The sequence below is a fragment of the Rana temporaria genome, chromosome 8, assembly GCF_905171775.1.
Source record: "Rana temporaria chromosome 8, aRanTem1.1, whole genome shotgun sequence".
Taxonomy (NCBI): Eukaryota; Metazoa; Chordata; class Amphibia; order Anura; family Ranidae; genus Rana; species Rana temporaria.
The window spans coordinates 111,295,758-111,315,325 of NC_053496.1; the positions used below are offsets into that span (position 1 = coordinate 111,295,758).

A 19,568-nucleotide genomic window follows, 5' to 3' on the forward strand; every position below is an offset into this window, starting at 1 on the left:
ACATTAAATAAGCCTAGGTTCTAGAAACAAGAAAATGGGACTTTTTTTTTAAGGAGATTATACTGCCAACTGAGTGATGATAAACTTACCATATCACTAAAATTAATGACTGTATATCCCCAAATGGTGTAGTATTATACATTTTTCAATTATGCATAACCAGAAAATATGAAATGTAATCAATTTCTAAAACACATATTAAAAAATATTTTATAGAGAAGAAGATTTTTTTTATTGCTATACCCCATAAATATTCTTAATTTTAATTTTCTTCAATATACTATATATAATTAGCTTGTTTTGTATGAAAAATTGTCTATTTTGCGACAGTAGATGGCAGTATAACACAAGCTTAGGTTTTCCATTTCAATGTACCGTATCTGCTTCTGGTACCTAAGACAAGAGCTTTCATCACTGATGTACTCTAGTAGTTACTAATATATGGTTTAAAGCTCTCTATATGGATAGCAAATATAAATTTCACTTTAGACAGTGCTAATTGTGCTGGATCTCCAATGAATACAATAAAATTACTTAGTGTCTTAATGTTACTGCAACGGGAATGAAACAAAGAGTGTTTTTGCTTCACTCTTTGAAATATTTCTTTCATTAACGCTAAAATATTCCCAAACATACCCTTCAGAATTCCCAAATCTCTTGAATGTATTAAGTTGTGGACCCAGAAGACACTTGTCTGCAGCCACAGATGTGAAAAATTTAACTATTGCCCTTAATCATACATCCCTGGTGGACCTGACTGTTGTTTTTGTATTGGAACATTTATTAGAAAGGATTAAAATAAAACCACAAACCACAAACCCACACAACAGTGGAGAATTAGAACTTCAGTTGAGTTAGAACTACATAACTCAAGATTACCCCAAAGAGACAAATCTCTGTAGAACCCTCTTGTGCTTCTAGATAATATTTTTTTTAACTATATACATCTATAATGCTGAGCTATACCAGTCAGAAAATCATCTTTCTATCTGGGTTTTCTTGAAAAACGGGAACTAAATTCGATTTTGCGTCAGTCAATAGATTTGTAAATTATGTTTTGATTTTCTATGTTTTGTAGTCTTTGGATAAAAAAAAAAAACAAGCTGAAGGTGATTGTAGTGTTAGCATATTTGCAACTAAACAACTGACAACTGTCCGTGATCCTTTTTTTATTTATACTTTTAAATAAAAAAAATTAGGACAAGCTTTCGGGGTATATCTTGATTTTTGATTCAAGCAGTTTTGATAACCAAAGTTTTAGAAAAATGTTGAAGTGGTTATAAACCCCTTAAATGAAAAATTAACAGAGCATATCTCTCTATAGTGTTTGCTGGCCTCATTCCAAAGCACTGTGTGTGATTTCTGCCTCCTCTCTCTTCCCTCGGCTATCTGCCTTAGGCTGGTCATACACTGTTTATATCCCAACCGGTTCAGCAGGGACCAGCCAAGAATCGAACCGTTAATGGGCAGGCTGAATGTATCAAGTTAATCGATCGATCAACTTGGGTACAACCAGCCTGCCAGATTCTCTTGCGATTATTGCTAGTGGCTGCTATAGCCACTAGCGATAATCACTGTCTTCTCCTGGTGGGGATAGCTTCCCCCACGCCCCTCCGGATGAAGACAATGACAAGGTGGGAGAGATTCCCACATCAACACTGTCTGTGTTGATGGGAGATCGAAGCAAGCAAATTTCTTCCGTGTATGGCCAGCCTTACTTACTTCTGATGGGACACTACAGATTCTCTGGAGACAGCCCTGTCCCACACCAGTACACAGAAGATGTATGACAGCCTCAGCTGTGCATGTTTCCCTTATGAGATTGTATAGGGGGGTTGTGTCCTTTCCCTCCATTCAGGTCTCAGATTACACCCAACTCCCTGATGTATGCTGTGCAGTATGCAACATCACATCCCTGGCCCTGCTTGCTGGAGATGAGAAATAGCCATTGATCTGTGCATGTTAGAAGGCTGTAGAGGAGAGAGGGCTACATATAGGTACAAATTATATAGAAGAATTTGTTTAATCTCTGTGTGTCATCTGAGGCCAGTCACCTCACTGAGAATATGTAAAGGTTTACAACTACTTTAGATAATAAGCTTGCAGGAACAGTGCCCTTATAACCCCCTTGTTTTGAATTGTACTGTTGGTGTACTGTCTCCCTTTATATTGTAAAGCTCTGCGCAAACTGTTGACACTATATAAATCCTGTATAATAATAATAATAATAATAATAATAATAATAGGTAGAATAACTGGAATATTTATTAAGATAAGGAAAGGAGTGGGCTATGGAATATATGGTGGAGTAGGAGTCACAGAGGTGGGAAAGATCATAAAACTGTTGGATCATTCTTGTCCACATTTGTTTGTTTTCTCTTGAGTTCAAATAAAATTATAATTTGTAGTGTAAAAGTTTGCCTTTTGCTGATTATTTTTTAAATCAAAATTCATGTCTCCTATGCAGTGGTTTGAGTGAGAAATTATGTCCCACTGGCGTGCAGTAATCATTTTCTATAAGGCCTTGCTCACACGTATTTAAAGTGATTGTAAAGGTTCGCATTTTAATTTGTACAAAATATTAATCACGTTACATTTACTTGTTTTTTCACAGAGCAGCCCTGATTCTCCTCTTCCCAGGTCTCCCACCAGTGCTCCTGGCACCTCCCCCCCGCCAGGTGCCCCCCATAGCAAACTGCTTTCTATGGGGGCACTCGTGCATGCAAGCTCCTGAGCTGCGCTCTGTGTGTCTATAAGATCACTGGCTGTAAATAAACAGCAGTGGGAGCCAGTGGCTCCCGCTGTTGTATCTGAACCACTGAGGAGGGAGAGAGCAGAGAGAGCTTCTGCTCTCATGCAGATCACTGGATGGAGATTGGGCTTAGGTAAGTATAAGAGGGGGGCTTTTGAGGGGAAAGCTGCATGCTGAATGTTTTTTACCTTGCAGAGAATAGATTAAAGTGGTTGTAAAGACAGCAGTTTTTTTTTAATCTTAATGCACTGTATGCATTGAGATAAAAAACCTTCTATGTGCAGTAGGTCCCATCTGCCCCCCTATTACTTACATGAGCCCCATCTCGATCCAGCAATGTTGCAGGAGAGACTCGGTTGTTCAGACTCTCCCTCCTCATTAGCTGAGACTGAGGAGAGAGAGGGGGTGGGCAGTGGCTCCATTTCCATGTCTGAATGGAAACACAGAGCTGTGGCTTGGCTCAAGTGGCCCCATAGCAAGCTGCTTGCTGTGGGGGCAATCATCATGAGGGAGGGGCCAGGAGAGCTTAAGAGGAACCCGAGAATAGAAGGCTCTGGGCTGCTCTGTGCAAAGCCCCCACACAGAGCAGGTAAGTATGACATGTTTTTTATTTTTAAAAGAGGACAAAAATAGACTTTAGTATCACTTTAAAGTGGAGTTTCACCCAAAAGTGTAACCTCCACTTATCTGCCTCCTCCCCATCCCCACTTCCTGAGAGATATTGCCACGGCGATATCACTCATAGGTTTGGCCCCCTTCCTCTTTCCCCCGCTGCTGGGCCATTCAGAAAGTGCAGAGTGCTTTGCGCATGTACAGTAGGGAACCGGCTTTGAAGCTGAGAGGCTTAACTGTGGGTTTTCCTTACCACAAATGGCGGTGGCAGCACCCGAGAGTCGGGTGCCCACATCGCTGGATTCCAGGGCAGGTAAGTTTCCCAATATCAAGTCAGCAGCTACAATATGAGCTGCTGACCTTTACATTTTTGCTGGGGGGCGGAACTCCACTTTAAGGTAAAAGTGGTGGGTGGTGAAGTATTAGGTGCCAAACCATGCCCTTCATTTTTTACCCATCACACTTTTCATAAGCCTCATCCCTTATATACTCCACCCATTCCATCCCCTGTATTCCACTTGCTTCCACCTATAGTGTCAGGAGTATACAGCTAAGCATTACAGGACAGAGTATACAGCCCCAGAATCGTAGGACAAAGTATATAGCTCAGCCTCACAGATCAGGTTACATAGCTCAGCATTACAGATAAGGTATATAGCCAAGCATTAAAGAAAGGTGTAAGGTGTCTATAGCCCAGCATTACAGATAGGTGTCTATAACCCAGCATTACAGATAGGTGTATATAGCCAAGCATTACACATATGTGTATATAGCATTAAGCCAGAATTACAGATAGGTGTATTTAGCATTAGCCCAGCATTACAGATAGGTTATATAGACCCCCGTGGGAGGTCCAGCACAGGGCTTGCTCCACTGACAGCACTTACTGTATATAGATCCCCCCCTCCACAGCACAGGGCTCATAGCACCCCCCATGGGAGGTTCGTCCCTTACCGGGCTGTGGAAAGAAGTGTCTCCACTCACCCTCACACTGCAGGCACTGCAGTGGCGGTGGAGGTGTCCACTCCTTATGCTTCCTCTGCTTGCCAAATCGCCGATAGCCATCCAATAGGATCACCTGGCGCTTTGGCCAATCAGAAAACAGGTATCTATACTAGAGGCTGTGGACATTGTGCAGAAGGGAAACATCAGAGGCTGCAGACATGGTGTAGATGGAGATGTCAGAGGCTGAGGACATGGTGTAGGTGGAGATGTCAGAGGCTGAGGCTGAGGACATGGTGCAGGAGGAGATAGTCAGAGGCTGCGGACATGGTGCAGAAGGAAAAATAAGGAGAGCAACTGCACTAATGTATTAGATAGTAGACAAACCAATGCTACTAAAATGATGCTCATATGTGATTGGGTGAAGCTGCACCTTACTGCATACATAAAACAGTGATAACATAAAGGAAAAAACAAGATGCGCTACACTTAAGTGAAGTGAAAATGTCCAAAGGCAAATAAGATTAATAATTGTCCATGGATAATAAAAATGTGAATAAAGAAATAAAATATCCAAAGTCCTTGGAAGAAAACAGATCCTTTCACCAGTGAATGAAAACAGAAAAGTCCAAATTGATTATCAAAAATTAAAGTGACAATCCAATAGAGAAGATCCTCCACCAAACGAGTAATGGATCTGCTTACCAGATTCCCAGTGGTCTCTTAGTTAAAAGAGGACCCCAGGTAGCGTGTGGTTTAATACTGTAGAGGATTAAGGTCTGTATAGGCACATCCGGAAGTCAATCACTGTAACATTCCCGTAGTAGGAGACTCGGTAACCGTACCACATGAAAGACACATAGAAGGCCGCAATAGTGTAAAACCGTATAAAAAATTTATTAAAAGTAAAGACAAAAACACACTTACAATTTAGTAGTGTTTGAAAGGCTTGTCAAGCTGGAGCTCCGGCCGGAAGCAAGTGCCCCAGAGGAAGCGAATTTTCGCGAAACCAGGTCGGGCGGAATGTGTATTCACAGCGGCATCACCCCCCGTTGATTGCACCTATTCCACACCATTGATGGGTTGTCTGGTCTGCTTCCGGCCGGAGCTCCAGCTTGACAAGCCTTTCAAACACTACTAAATTGTAAGTGTGTTTTTGTCTTTACTTTTAATAATTTTTTTATACGGTTTTACACTATTGCGGCCTTCTATGTGTCTTTCATGTGGTACGGTTACCAAGTCTCCTACTACGGGAATGTTACAGTGATTCACTTCCAGATGTGCCTATACAGACCTTAATCCTCTACAGTATTAAACCACACGCTACCTGGGGTCCTCTTTTAACTAAGAGACCACTGGGAATCTGGTAAGCAGATTCATTACTCGTTTGGTGGAGGATCTTCTCTATTGGATTGTCACTTTAATTTTTGATAATCGATTTGGACTTTTCTGTTTTCATTCACTGGTGAAAGGATCTGTTTTCTTCCAAGGACTTTGGATATTTTATTTCTTTATTCACATTTTTATTATCCATGGACAATTATTAATCTTATTTGCCTTTGGACATTTTCACTTCACTTAAGTGTAGCGCATCTTGTTTTTTTCCTCCATGGTGCAGAAGGAGATGGTCAGAGACTGGGGACATGGTGCAAGTGGAGATGGTCAGAGGCTGCAGACATGGTGTAGATATAGATGTCAGAGGCTGCGGACATGGTGTAGGTGGAGATGTCAGAGGCTGAGGACATGGTGTAGGTGGAGATGTCAGAGGCTGAGGACATGGTGCAGGAGGAGATAGTCAGAGGCTGCAGACATGGTGCAGAAGGAGATGGTCAGAGGCTGGGGACATGGTGCAGGGGGAGATGGTGAGAGGCTGCAGACATGGTGCATGAGAGAAGTAACATGAGTTAGTCAGAGGCTGCATATGGGTCTTATCTTACCTTGACGTTATGAGAGGCGTGCGCCACTACCGAGACCTTACAGAGGGGACACTGCTTTATATTTAAAAGTTTAGCAGGCTGGTGCCATTACGTCACTGCACATGTGTCTGCCTGGGGCAGAGCGTGTATGTGCTTTCCCCAGTGGCGGCGGAGCTTGCGCAGTTGACATGTCGGTCCGGGCCCGCAGCCATATCTTTTACAGGCAGCTGCCCTCAAAGCGGCCACAGGGCAGGTGGCCTTGCAGGTATCCCGGTGCGCCAGAATGGCCCTGACTGCTGCACCCTGTAAGAGACTCGGGGCTATGGGCCCCAGATTTGTGGCTATGGGCCTCAGATTCAGGGCTATAGGCCAAGAAGCCACCCCCTAGCGACTCCACTGCGTATCACACTCACCTCTCGATTTATGCATTACCTATCTTCATTTTTTCTTTTGAACTGCTTCTTAAGTTCCTAGGACTAATTACAACTCTGTATTTCAGTCACATCTTTATTGCATATTCTTATATTGCAATCATAATGTTTGTCATGTATGACCTTGTGAGCATGTATGAACCCTCAATTTTTTGGGGAAAAATATTAATAAAAAGGATCTGATTAATAATAAAAACAATAATCTTTCTGCCTTTAGAACCACTTTAATTGTATGCATGTGTGAGTGCTGTGTTTACTCACACGGGGAGGCAGAGGTGCTCCGTGCATCCCTGTGCAGGCATTCCTATCCATGTCAATTTTGAAGCAGCGACTGTGCGGACACAGCCACTGCTCCCAATTAGATGCCTGTGCGGGTCCTCAAAACATGCAGTTGCTCCAGAGCTTAGTAAATGAACAGAAACTCTGCTGACTTCTATTATCCAATCATGTGCAAGCAAAATGCATTATTTTTATTTTCCTTGCATGTGATTGGGTATTCTTTGCAAAGTGAATCTTTTAAAAAAAATATATATATTTTGGTAAACATAAGTTATACATATGACAATGATATCATGTACGCAGAAGGATGAGTAAGGAACATAACAGTTGTAGATAGAGCAGAAACAATTACAAATAAGGGAGTAAGTTCAGGCAAAGTGAATCTGTAGCTCATATATTAAGCTTTGGAGCAACTGCACGTTACAAAGTGCACAGTCTATTTGCCTTTAGTAAATTAACCTCACACTGTCTGCATTCGGGGACCCAAACGCACCAGCACCCACACTGCTTTCAAAATGGGAGCAGCAGTTGTGTCTGTGCAGCTGCTGCATCCCAATTGAGATGAATGGGACTGCTTGCACGGGGATGCACGGAAAATTTGTGCCTCCATGTGGGTAAACTATATCCTCGCATGGCCGTACACTTAGGTATGCCCTTGTGAAAGAGTTCTTGTGGTGTGTCTGTGCAAATCAATTCCTTTGTGTAATTTCTGCCCTCTTTCACCAATATAAGATTGTTGGTTGCATTTTGGTTGCATTTTTTGCATTGAAAGAGGGGTAAAAAAAAAAAAAAAACATGTAGACATCATATTATGAGGCTGGTTGGATGCAGAGAAATATGTCAATATGTTATTCTATCAAACATTTGAAGTATATAAAAGAAACTACATAAACACAGACTATATGAATCTAATGAAAACAAGTCCTGTACAGCTGAAAATGGTTTATTCCCATGGTATCTGTCTGTAGTTAACCAGTGGGCTGAAAATAGAAGATATAAGGTTATATATAAAACAGAATACGAAAAAAGTGGCAACAAATAAGCAGCAGGTGTATAAAAAAGGCACATTCTCTAGCCTCCAAGTGTCCAATTATAAATAAAGATGTAATACAAAGCACTATAAGATCTGGGAGTCCAAACACAGCAAGTGTAAAAGCACAGTTCTCGGAAAGTGATGACAGTAAAAGTTATGGCAGCAGTCATAATAAATAGCTTTTATATAAATGTGCAAGGACGTAGGTGGTGATAGCAAAACATTTTAGTCTTACTATCGACCTGTTTGTAAATAGTTGCACTTTATAAAATCTTTACATGTAAGTTCATTAGGAGTGTTTTTTTTTTGTATTTATGTTTTTTTTTTACTTTTTTTATTCTCCTATTAAAGCAGCTCTTCACCCAGTAATGCAACTTATTTACATCTGGCTCCCCCTCCCTCTCTCACAATAAAAAAAAGAAAATGGTACTGGCTTTTTTGTTGCTAAAATTATATTGCACTTCCTGTAGGCTATTACAGGGCGCATGCATGTGAATTCCATGCATCCACAGATTTGCAGGGCTTCGGGACCTGGCAGAAATGTGTGTGTATGCATGAAGACAACAAAGTAATGTGGGCCCTGGATCTCGGCATGTCTGCACACTCACAAGAAATCCCCCACACGTGCGCAGATGCTCCGTGATTCTCTGCTGGAACTCCAAGGCTGGGTGGAGCCTTTCGGCACATCTGCGCATATGCCATATTTTTAAAGATCGGCATCGGGGGCAGGACCAACCATAAGGGAGACTGAAGTTCCTCTTTAACAAGGGATGTAGTATCATTCATAGTTTACTTAACTTTGGTAGAGCCAAAACATATTCTCTATCCTTTGTCATATTTCTTAGGTATGATCTGACATTTTGTGAAACACTTCAAGTGTCCACCTGTCCTAAACACATGTACACGATATTACAAGCAAGGTCCATAAAGACATGGATTTGAGAGTTTGGGGTGCAGGAACATGACTGGCCTGCACAAAGTCCTGAAATCCGATAGAACACCTTTGGGATGAATTAGAGCAGAGACTGCGAGCCAGGCCTTTTTTGTCCACATCAGCGACTGATCTCACAAATGCGGGTTAGGATGAAGGAAAAAAGGTGGGACAGCCGCACTCCAAAAAAACTCCTCCTTTAATTAAAAATCACAAAATACATGCCACAGCAAAAAAACAGCACAACAAAAGAAAAGCTGACGTTTCGCACTATGCCTTAGTGCTTCTTCATAGCTCAGCTATGAAGAAGCACTAAGGCATAGTGCGAAACGTCAGCTTTTCTTTTGTTGTGCTGTTTTTTGCTGTGGCATGTATTTTGTGATTTTTAATTAAAGGAGGATTTTTTTGGAGTGCGGCTGTCCCACCTTTTTTCCTTCATCCTAACCTGCATTTTGATTGCACTGCCTGCACCCTTGGCTCGGACCACAGGAATCAGATTACCTGGTTCTCTTTGAGCGGTTACTCACTCTCTGATCTCACAAATGCGCTTTTGGAAGAACGGTTAAACATTCCCATAGACACACTCCTAAACCTTGTAGACAGCCTTCCCAGAAGAGTTGAAGCTGTTATAGCTGAAAAGGGTGGGCCAACTCAGCATTGAACCCTACGGACTAAGACTGGGATGCCATTAAAGCGGATGTGCCATGGGAACAAAATATTAAAAGCCAGCAGCTACAAATACTGCAGCTGCTGACTTTTAATATTAGGACACTTACCTGTCCTGGAGTCCAGCGCCGATCGCAGCAGAGCACAAGCGATCGCTCGTCACTCTGCTGCTCCCCCCGCCATCCACGCTGAGGGAACCAGGAAGTGAAGCGCTGCGGCTTCACTGCCCGGTTCCCTACGGCGCATGCGCGAGTCGCGCTGCGCCTGCCGATTGGCTCACACGCTGTGTGCTGGGAGCCGAGTGTTCCCAGCACACAACGGGCGACAGACGGGATGTGACGGAATGCCCGTCTTTCGCCCGTAGCGTGTGGCCGGAAGTGGGTGCAAATACCTGTCTTTAGACAGGTGTCTGCACCCCCCTCCCCCCTGAAAGGTGTCAAATGTGACACCGGAGGGGGGGAGGGTTCCGATCAGCGGGACTCCACTTTAGGGTGGAGAACCGCTTTAAAGTTCATGTGCGTGTAAAGGCAGGTGTCCCAATACTTTTGGTAATATAGTGTATATGAGCCTATAGCTGTAAAAGCACACATGCACCTTTTTAGGGACAATGCTAGAGATGAAGGAATATTGACAAATATGCTCTGCTTTGGCAGAGCAGACCATATTGTTTGTTTCACCAGACAACTATTCAATGCACCTAGCAGTATAGTCATTTATTTATAGTATATATAATACAGTCATTTAATAAAATTACATTCCTTAACCTCCCTGGCGGTATGATTATTTCAGATTTTAGGTGCTGAAAGCGGTACCATTATTTTGCAAGGTAATTTGGCGTTTTACATTGTAGGCCTGTAATTCTTAGGAATAACTCACTTAAATCTTTCCGAACAAGAGTCTAGTAGACATTTTGGATATGAAAAAGTTTGAAAAACAAATCATAAATTATAATATAATAAATAATTATAAATAATTATAACAAATAATAATATAAATATAATAACAATTATTCAATAATGTAATCAACTCAAAATCACTGAAATTTGCTCAGTTGCAGAATTGTCGCTGTTGATACTTTTATTTTTTTATGACGAATTTCCCCACAAAATCGCTATCGCTCAATTCTGCAAGAGATTATAATTTATTATCTCTGTTTTCTAGCTGGTCTAAAACCACTTTTGACATAAAGGGACACTTTTTGGTTGCTATGGACAATCTACAGTTTGCAGGCAGAAAGAACAGTTTTTATTATATAAAAGTACATGCAGGACACTGGGCAGACCACTAGGGACAAAAGGGGGTGTGTATTTTTTACATACAGTACTGTAATCTGTAAGATCACAGTATACTGTATGTATTGTGTTTATTTACCTTTTTGAATTTGGCGCCGTTCTCCGCCCCTGTGCGTCATAACGGCGCAGGGAACGGAGCTCGGCGGCACACAGGGACACTGTGAATCAAGCGAGGATGACACAGCTCGATCACACAGAGCGGCGGAATCGCAGGATCCAGGGACAAGGTAAGTAAACCCTGCCTGTGGCTGCTGCGAGGCGGTCCCGAGTCTGGCTCTGGGTTAACGCTTTTGGTAATGAAATACCACCTCGAGCCAGACTCGGGAATACCGACAGGGGGGTTAATAACACAGTGATGTTACACAGCACTATACTCTGTGTGAAAATACTGCTGCTGTATCCCACCTATGATGTATTTTTCTGCTGTCACATCAAACTGCATTATCTTATTGATATTCTGATGCATACTGATGTCTAGTGTTATGCTGCGTACAGACGATCTGACATTTCCAACGGATGTTGGCTCAAACTTGTCTTGCATTCACACGGTCACACAAATGTTGTCGGAAATTCCAATCGCCAAGAATGCGGTCACGTGCAGCATGTACGACAGCACTATGAAAGGGAAGTTCAATACCAGTCGTGTTAGTAGAAGTTTGGTGAGAGACGATTTGCGCTTTTCAGTCTCGTGCTTTTCAGTCCATTACAGTGTGACGAACGTGCTATCTCCATTACGAACGCTAGTTTTACCAAACCGATCGCTTCCGTCTCGTACTTGATTCAGAGCATGCATGAGATTTAGTGCGTTGGAATTGTCTATACATGCTCGGAATTTACGAGAACGGATTTTGTTGTCGGAAACCAGCTCTCAAATTTTTGTTGTCTGAAATTCCGATATTTCCGACAAAAAGCTCCCAACGAACATTTGTTGCCAGAAATTCTGATCGTGTGTACGCGGCATTAGTGTTAGTTATTTAAATATTGGACTTACAATTCACCTTTAATTTCACTTACGGAAACTAATTTTTTTGTACCGGGGAAAGGGACACGGTTTGGAAATAAGATGGGGGCCGCACAAATAAAGGAAATTATAGAACAGGGATAGATAAAAACTTTCCTGGAGATAAAAGAAAAAAATAGGTGGGATATCAACCAATGGGAATATATACAACTAAAACATCTTATAAATTCAATACTTACACCTTTAAGAGATGAAAAGAAACTAACCCCCTTAGAGAGGTCTTGCTCTACGCAAACCCCAGTAAAACATGTGATATCAAGAGTATATCAAATTCTGACAGAATCAGAGCTACAAGGAAAACCTTACTTTATAGTGAAATGGGAAAAAGAAACAAGCAAAGAATTCGAGGACCAACAAGTTGAAAGAATAATAGCATCCGTACATAACACCGCAACCGATATGAATACAATTGAAATTAACTAATGTATTTCAAGATGGCACATGACACCCGAAGCGATCCATAAATTTAATAAAGATAAAACCCCACTGTGTTGGAGAGAATGTGGACAGATTGGAAGAACTGCACATATATGGTGGGACTGTCCAAAGATACAGGAATATTGGCAGGAAATTTGGGAACTTATGGAAGTAATAACTTGAGAAAAGATAGCTAATAACATACAAGCTTGTGTGTTCCATGAATCAAAAGAATCAAACACAAGATACAGGAAAACATTAACCCCACCATTAATAAATGCCGCAAAAGGACTAATACCAAAAAATTGGCTAAATTAAAAAAAAACTGACATAAAAGAATGGTTTAAAAGAGTTGAAAACTACAACAGGATGGAATACCTGTGCAGCTGCGACGTGAACCAACTCAATAAACATAATAAAAAATGGAGACAGTGGAAAGACTATAAAACATCGAAGGAATATTTGGGGAAAATAATGGAGGAATAGAAAGGAAGGAACAAACCATTAGGAGACTGGGGGGGGGGGAGGGGAGGAAGGGAGGGGGGAGGGGGGAAAAATAAATAAAAAAGGAAAAAAGAAAAAAGAAAAAGAAAAGGGTAAATGAAGTAAAAAGATAAACATAAAAAAACAGTATAGATAACCACAAATGATGCGAAACTGAAGTAGAGACAATAGGCCAGATTCACATAGAATTGCCCTGGTGCAGCGTATCAGAGATATGCTACGCCACCGTATCTTAACTGGCTCTAAATCGAATCCAGGGAGATTTTGCGCCGTAAGTTACGGCGGCGTAGTGTATCTCTCGGCGCGTATTTTAAATTGGGCGGGTAGGGGGCGTGATTCATTTAAATGAAGCACGTCCCTGCGCCGATTGCACTGCGCATGCTCCGGATCGAAGCCAGAAGCCGTCGTATCTTGGTTTGAGGATTCAAACTAAAGATACGATGCGGCAAATTTGAAAGTACGCCGGTGTATCAGTAGATACGCCGGCGTAGTTGCTCTGAGAATCTGGCCCAATATTTATGAATACATGAAATCATGAACAAGTCTCTTGCTGTGGTTGAGTCTGACGTGGTTTAAAAAAAAAAAAAAGTTATTTGGTATCTCCCTCTGTTCTCCCTTCCTACAAAAATAACAAGATATAGAAAGTACAATTACTGTGAAAGTGAATACCCCCAGAAATTTCCAGACATCATTCCCTAATTAGAATAGATTCGCTATAGAGAACTTCCAATCCAAAGAACTGGATGGAAAATATGGATTTTACATGGGCCCACACAACAATATGAGTTACAATAAAATACAACTTTATTTGTACATTAAAATACAATTAAAAACAATATATGCAAAAATTGGCATATGCAATATATAGTACACGTGATGTGAGACTCAGTTGATTAAAGCGTTTCACATACAGTTCAGGATCCACGTTGCTTGTATAGTCAAAAGATATGGCTGTTTACACAAAATTTTTATAATCCAAAATTGATATAACAAACAACAATATTTGCAAAACATTTAGAACAATCCATGAAAAAAATAAACACAAACAAGCCAACACACCATTCCGTGTCAATGGGAGAGGCAGATGTCCCAGACTAAGGGGGGGACAAGTACAAGACAAAGGCGTGAACAAATCCCAACTCTTACCTTGACATAAAAATCAATAGCTCCTAGGGTGGATGATAGCATAAAGACAGCAAGATAAATGCTGGAATAAGCATCAGCCAGGTATAAAAAAATAGAAAGTAAAAACATGCAAGCAATCAAAATAATTTTGGTCGATCAAAAAAATGTTGATAGATCAAAAAAATTAAAGATTAATCGATGAATTGATAGTTAATTTCCACAGCCCTAGTGCAAAGTAAAACTTGTATTGAAGTAATGCATTTTCACTGTAGTTTTTCACTGAAGGTCTTCCTTAAATTACTATTTTATTGATAAAAATGCAAATTTTTCTTTTCACTGCAATATACAATTTGACGTTGATAGAAAAAAATTCAAAAGACTGGATTAGAGTTAATGGCATAAATAATTTTTCTGAAAAAAAAAATTATGGCCCGGATTCACATACATCGACGCATATTTATGCCGGCGTAGCGTATCGAATATACAGTATTCACAAAGCACTTGCTCCCACTTGCTTCCGAATCTACGCTGGGTTTTAAAAGCGTAAGTCGTCATAAGTGGAAGTGGGCGAGAGCAATGCAAATGAGGCGTGACCCCATGCAAATGATGGGCCAAGCCATAAAGATACCAATAATGAATGGCGCATGCGCCGGCCTGTGGATGCATCCCAGTGCGCATGCTCAGAATCACATCAGAACTACTCCCTAAGATTCGACGGATCACTGCCTACGACGTTAACATAACCTACGCCTATTCATATTCACGTACAATGTAAACGACATAAGATTCCCTGGTCCATACCTTTGCATGGGTTGCGCCTCATCTATGGGGAATAACTTTACGCCGGACGTACGACTTAACGCAAACCGCGTATATTATGTGCCGGTCGCAAGTACGTTCGTGAATCGACGTATCTCCCTCATTTCCATATTCGAATAGGAAATCAATGGGAGCGCCAGATGGGTCCAGCGTAACTATGCGCCTACCATACGCCGGCGTAGCAAAGTTACGTCGGTCGGATGAAGCCTATTTTCAGGCGTATCTTGGTTTCAGAGTCCGGCGCGTAAATACGACGGCGCATATTTACACTTACGCGGCGTATCTTGAGATACGTCGGCGTAAGTGCTTTGTGAATCCGGGTCTATATGTGTTAATCATAGCAAAGAAAAAAAAATCTTAATTTTATGTTAGATTTACTGTTGAGCTAAAAACACAGGGCCAGATTCTCAGAGCAAGTACGCCGGCGTATCTACTGATACGCCGGCGTACTTTCAAATTTGCCGCTTCATATCTTTAGTTTGAATCCTCAAACCAAGATATGACGGCTTCTGGCTTCGATCCGACAGGCCTACGACTTCGTACGCCTTCGGATCGTAGGTGCAATACTTCGGCGCCCGCTGGGTGGAGTTTGCGTTGTTTTCTGCGTCGGGTATGCTAATTAGCTTTTTCCGTCGATCCACGAAGGTACGCGCGGCCGTCGCATTCTCTTACATCGTCGCTAGTCGGCTTTTCCAGGCGTATAGTATAGGCGTATGTGTCTAAGTTCGGTGCGACGTCATTTCGCACAAAGCACGGCGGGAAATTTTTAAAACGGAGCATGCGCAGTTCAATCGGCGCGGGGACTCGCTTCATTTAAATGAATCACGCCCCCTACCCGCCCAATTTTAAATACGCGCCAAGAGATACACTACGCCGCCGTAACTTACGGCTTGAAATCTTCCTGGATTCGACTTAGAGCCAGGTAAGATACGGCGGCGTAGTGTATCTCTGATACGCTGCGCCAGGGCAATTCTATGTGAATCTGGCCCACAGTTCTTCCCTAACACACATCTCACTGGTTTCTTACTGCAGAAGGCAGAATAAAAATGTCTGTGCATTGAGCAATCCAGAGAGATTGTGATTCTTGCACAATTTCATGCACCATTCATTCTGGAATGATACAAATCCAAGTACATACTCTGCATTTTGCCTGCTAAATATCCGATCTGCCTAATCTTTCACAATCAGTCCAATTTGTAAGGAACAGAGCATTGATTTTTTGATCTCTGTGTCCAAGGGAAGCAGTAAACAGAAATAATAGGTTTTAAATTGTGGTAGGATTACACAAGAACACTGTGTCATTATAAAAATGTTAAAAAATATATGGGAATAGCAGAAGACATCCACATTACATTATTTTCATGTACTCTGATGGCCATGGTGAGAAAGTTTGCAGAACATTTTTACAAAAGTTTTATTAAACAAAACATGATATTAAAATGTAACTCCACTTTTATTAAGAAAAAAAAAAACGATCCCTTTGGATAATTTTTCTATTACTATTTAAGTATTACAGCTGATTATTAACTAAATTATTTTCATAGACTGATCACTGAATGGGAGAGTCTGCCTTCATTATAACACTCTGAACAAATGTCAGTGTTCCAATGAGGAAAGATACAGGGCCAGATTCAGAAAGATTAGCGGACCTTTCTGCTGGCGTAACGTATCTCCGATACGTTACGCCGCTGTAACTTTGGGCGCAAGTTCTGTATTCATAAAGAACTTGCGCTCTTAGTTACGGTGGCGTAACGTATGTGTTGCGGCGTAAGGCCGCCTAATTCAAATGGGGATTGTGGGCGTGTTTTATTTAAATTTGAGTTAACCCCGTGTTTTTTACGTTTTTTTTTTAACTGCACATGCGCCGTCCGTAACACAGTGTGCATTGCTCTAAAGTACGCCGCAAGGACGTATTGGATTTGACGTTTATGTAAATGACGTACAGCCCTATTCGCCAACGACTTACGCAAACGACGTAAAATTTCAAAACTCAGCGCGGGAACGACGACCATACTTAACATTAGCTACACCTCATATAGCAGGGGTAACTATACGCCAAAAAAAGCCTAACGTAAACGACGAAAAAAATTGCGCCGGCCGAACGTACGTTTCTGAATCGCGTATCTACCTAATTAGCATATTTCTCGCGTAAACATACGAAAGCGCCACCTAACGGCCAGCCTGAAAATGCAGCCTAAGATACGACGGTGTAAGACACTTACATCTAACGACGTAAGTCTCCTACGCCGTTGTATCTTGGGTGCAAAAAATAAAAACTGCAGAGGCGATCAAATGCCACCAAAAGAAAGCTCTATTTATGGGGAAAAAAGGACGCAGATTTAGTATGGGGATCAGCATTGCACGACTGTGCAATCGTCAGTTAAAGTGATGCAGTGCCAAATTGTAGAAAGTGCTCTGGTCAGGAAGGGGGTAAAATCTTCCGAGCTGAAGCGGTTATAATTAGCAATTTAGGTTTTTCATGCTCGTGTCCCATAGACTGGTCCCATCTAATAGGGTTTGCATGTTCGCTAGAACTTTTTGCCTGTTCGTGTGTTTTGGTATGAACCGACCAGACCAGACCAGACCATCTCTACTGTCCACTGTTCAGGGTTAAAAAAAAATTCAAAAAGAAAAAAAATTCAAAAAGAAAAAAAGAATAAAACATATATATAGTTGCGCTAAATCTTAAGCCACCCTTAGGGGGTAGTATTTTAAACACCTCCACTGAAGAGGTATCAAGTGTACACATACAGTGCAAAATTATTGAAGATTGTGAACCATATCATAGACCGTGAAAGTGACCAAAACAAAAATTCAAAGGTGAACAGGTAAAGATCATAAATAACAAATATAAAAAAAGACACAAGTGTAAAACCATAAGGTAAGCTATAAATGTGCCAACAATAAAGTGACCATATAGTATTGCATAAATTTCAAAGCAAAAAAAGAGTCCATATGGGACTTCAGTGAAAATAAAACACCGGTGTTATAATCCAAGATTGAAGCTGGACTCTCTTGACAGAGTCTAAAACCAGAGTGAGATCCACCACCATGTAGTAGGTAAACTGCTTGTAACATGGTCTCTTGTAACAGAGGACCTAAGCAAGCAAATGACAGACACTGTATCCTCAATGTAATAGACCTGCAGACTCCACGGCATACGTGCCAGATGGTGTAGCATAACATGCAAGGAAACGAATGCCTCACATAGTGTAAAACCAGTAATGTTTGTTGTATAAAAATTACAAGCAGTAAAAAAACTCACATTTCATTTGTAAAAGACCAGCCTTAAGCCTGTTGAGCCGGCAGGACGCAAACAGGCAAACCCGTCCGTATGGAGATCAAGCAGATCAAGCAGATGAGGGTGATGATGTCTTACGCGTTTCGTGATAGGTCACGACGTCTCGGGGGACCTATCTTTGGTAAAAAAACAACGACACAATGGCGGACACATCGGACACTTTTGACACATTTTTGGGACAATTGTCATTTTCACAGGGAAAAGTGCTATAAAAAATGCACTGATTACTGTGAAAATGACAATGGCAGTGATGTGGTTAACCACTAGGTGGCGCTAGGGGGTTAAGTGTGCCCTAAAATAGTGATTCTTACTGTATCAGTGAACAGACGATCAGTGTCACTGCCACAGTAAAGAACAGGGAAGGTGTGTTTACACACACCTCTCCCATTCTTCAGCTCATGTGATCGCGGGACACCGGCAGTGATCGGGTCGGCGGGTCCCGCAGGCGCTAGAACGGAGCTTCAGACCGGGTCGTGCGCGGCTGGGCTCTTAAAGGCAAGGTACAGGTATGTGCCTGTGCCCAGCCGTGCCATTCTGCTGATGTAAATGTGCAGGAGGCGGTCCTTAAGTGGTTAAAAAGTCAACACAGCATCAAATTATCAGACACAGCATCAAATTATCAGCCACTGATATTTACTGGAAGTTGTAAAAAAATCACAGATTTTTAAAAACTGTCAGTAAATTTACTGGTGGTTTGCATCCCTGCCACTGTTCCTGTGATTGTCACCCGCTTCTGCAGAAAATGACCTAGTCTCCATGTGTCCAGTCTCCAGTTCATCGAATTCTGTGGGAAGCTACTCAGTCCTGAGAAGTTTTATTGTGTCTGTCTATCTGTACCAGCTGCTGGCAAGAACTATAAGGCACTACGGGTGGAGCCGGGTGATGCTGCTGAAACTGGAAGTGACTCGGGAGCCTCCGAGCCCCACTGTCAAATTTAGAAGCTCCTTGTCTTAAACTGTAAATGTAAGTTACTACTTAAAAAAAAATGCCTATTTGAAACTCCTGCATTTGGAGGATACCCCTTTCTTGCATGAGCCACCGCATGGAGAAAACCATGAATTTAAAGGGCCATACAGTAGAACAAAGGAAGGGGAGAACACTAGAGGGGCCTACCTTGCATGCCCCAACATAGGGGAAGACACGATTTAACATAGTAAGAGAAGTCACATATAGAGGTGGTGGGAGTCACCAAAGCACCAGCACTTTTATTACTGTAGCACCCTCCTGTCTTTTCCCTTCCAGGTGACTCTGCATATGCACTTGGACCCCATCTCATGACTCCATTCCGGAATCCCCAAACCCCAGGTGAGGAAAACTACAATGCTGCACACATACGTACCCGTGGAGTGGTGGAACGCACCTTTGGCCTCCTGAAGTCCCGTTTCCGATGCCTGGATAAGTCCAGGGGGACCCTGTTGTATTCCCCAAACTTTGTGTGCCAGATCATCAGTGCATGTTGCATGTTGCACAACTTCGCCGTGAGAAGGGGCCTGGAGATTGACATACGTGATGACCTGACCCCCCCAA

At 41.9% G+C, this 19,568-nt stretch overlaps 1 pseudogene; it reads left to right on the top strand.

Annotated features, from left to right (window-relative positions):
* Positions 1-18,995, top strand: part of LOC120910434 — a 93,366-nt pseudogene extending 74,371 nt beyond the window's left edge.
* The last annotated feature ends 573 nt before the right edge of the window (positions 18,996-19,568 follow it).